Consider the following 2,940-nt stretch of genomic DNA (forward strand, 5'->3'; position numbering starts at 1 on the left):
GTTATTTATTTAGTGGTTGTAGACAGGGTTGCCAGATCTGCTTATTATAATTTCCCCACAAGATTTTATTTGAAAATAGCCGATCTACAAGCTCACAACGCTTGTGAGCTTGTAGATCTGCTATTTTCAAATAGCTGATGTATATGTTAAAGTGTCCATGTGATGTGGCCCATAGTCGCTTGGGCTGGTTTTCCTAGACCTGGTTGCTTGTTTCTCTCACAGAATCTGGCAACACTGGTTGTAATACGTATTCCCATCTCTCTCTCTCTCTGTCTCCTCCAGTGGTGGAAAAAGTGCTCACATGTTTTACTTAAGGAAAAGTATCAATACTGCAATGTAGAAATACTCTGTTACAAGTAAAAATCCGGAATTCAAAATGAATACCTCAAAATTGTACTCAAGTACAGTAGCCTACTTGAGTAAATGTACTCAGTTAGGCTACTATCCACATTGGTCTCCTCCTCCCTGCAGTGACAGCTTTTAGAACAGGGTTGGATGACGCTGCGTCAATGTTAACAAAACCTACACGCGTGTCGCGTGGGTCCCATGACCGCAACGCAACGCACGCAGTGGTGCGTTCTTTTAAAGGGGGAGTAACATAAGATTCCTTTATTTTTATTATTATTATTATTAGGTCTAATAGGCAGTGGTGGAAAAAGTACTCAAATTCTTTACTTAAGTAAACGTACCAATACTGCAACATAGAAATACTCTGTTACAAGTAAAAGTCCAGAATTAAAAATTGACTTGAGTAATAGTACAAAAGTATTGGCATCAAAATGTACTTTAAGTACCAAAAGTAAAAGTACTAAAATGTTTGAAAATAGCAGATCTACAAGCTCACAATGCGATGTGTTGTGAGCTTGTAGATCTGCTATTTTCAAATAGCTTAGGTATAAAATAGGGCTGAAGTGGTTGATTTCATAATGTAATAATTTATATCTGAAAAGTAACTAGTAACTAAAGTTTTCAAATAATTGTAGTGGAGTAAAAGTACAATATTTGCCTCTGAGATGTAGTGGAGTAGAAGTAAAAGTATTGCAAATTGGAATTACTCAAGTAAAGTACAAATACCTCAAAAGTGTACTTAAGTACAGTACTTAAGTAAATGTACTTAGTTACTTTCCACCACTGCTAATAGGCTTCTAGCCTTGGATCACAACAAGACGGTCATCTATCTGTCATGACCGTCTTGGATGAACTTCAACACAGTGTTTGCAATTTCTCTCTTTTTTGGTCCGTACATCTACATAAACGTTCAGATGTAAAACTTAAGTGCTGACCCCATGGCCATGGATGTTACAATTATGTACAGAAGTCCCCAGAAGTAGCCTACCCGTATATTCCGTATTGTTCAATAAAAAGCATTTTAATCCGATTGGTGGACATTTTCTCATAGAGTTATAATGTATCAGAGTGCAATACACCCCCTAACCGATAGGTTAACGTGGTTAAAAGCATATGGAGAAAATACGAAGAAAATGGCCACCAATCGGATTAAAATGCTTTGTATTGAATAACATGGAAGATACGGGTACATCTATGGGGCCGAACATAATTGTAACATCCGTTGCCATAGGGTCAGTACTTTATATTTGAAATGTGAACGTTTATGTAGATGTACGGGCCAAAAAAGGAGAAAGTGCAAACGCTATTTTGAAGATCATCCATGACATATCATGACAGTCATGTAGGCCTACCAGGGCTGGGTCTATACAGCCATCGTGCGGCGGGGGTGTCGCCTGGCACGAATACAAAAAAATAACAGATCTACAAGCTCACGTGTCGCGTTGTGAGCTTGTAGATCTGTTGTTTTTTGGGGCATATATTATGGAGTCTATATTGGCTGCTGTATATTGTAGGCACTATAGCCAGATTAGCCACTGTAAAAGCTACTATCAGTGTTGCCAGATTTTGCGAGAGAAATAAGCAACCATGCAGGTCTATGAAAACAAGCCCAAAAGAAGCGACTAGGCAACGAACGGAACGGCTATTTGAAAATAGCAGATCTACAAGCTCACAACACCTCACGATGCGACGCGTTGCGAGCTTGTAGATCTGCTATTTAAAAAAAAAAAAACTTGGGGGAAAAAATGGCAATCTTGTTAAACATTTTAACAACCTTGGCAAATACATATTTTCAGATGGGGGTCCGTGGACAAAGACAAATACATTAATTTGGCAGTCATTGATCATGGAAATATTTGAGAACCACTGACATTAGGAAACAAGCCCAAATAAGCAAACAATTTAGAAACAAGCCTAAAAAACCGCAACCTGCAACCACCAATATTTACAAGCAACTTTACAGAAAAACAAGCCCAAAGTCGCTTATAATAAGCAGACATGGCAACGCTGACTATATGGCCACTATTCATATGACTATGCGACAAAACGGGGGTTAATTTACGAGCGTGTGACTGTGCGCGTGACTCAACTGCAGCATCATTTGTCCACGCACGCGGATTTACACACGCACACATTCAGCCCAGAAAATGACAGGGCAGGAGGAGAGCTTATAAATGGAAATATATCAGGCCTACTCCACTTCTCCTTAATTATCTAAAATAATATATAATGTAATTATCTAAAATGTGAGGCATGTGATATGTAACTGTGTGCCATATTGGGAATGAATTGGGCCCCTTCCTTACTTCCTTCACAGGTGTTACCAATGATACTAATTAAGGCTCTGTTCCATAGTGTGGCATAGTGGTTGTCTTATTTTCAAGGACCTCCATAACTCTGAGAGTGTACAAATGGAACCCTTACGGGTCCATTTGGTTCCATTTGTACACTCTCAGAGTTACACACCCACCATAAGGGGCCATTTGGGAACCAAAATGGAGGGTTTCTAGAGAGCCAACATGCACAATATCAGCACCCTGACCAGAATGGAACAGAGCCTTCATTAGTATCATTGGTAACACCTGTGAAGGA

The sequence above is a fragment of the Gymnoscopelus microlampas genome (assembly GCF_963454915.1).
Source record: "Gymnoscopelus microlampas genome assembly, chromosome: 16".
In the NCBI taxonomy this organism is placed as follows: domain Eukaryota; kingdom Metazoa; phylum Chordata; class Actinopteri; order Myctophiformes; family Myctophidae; genus Gymnoscopelus; species Gymnoscopelus microlampas.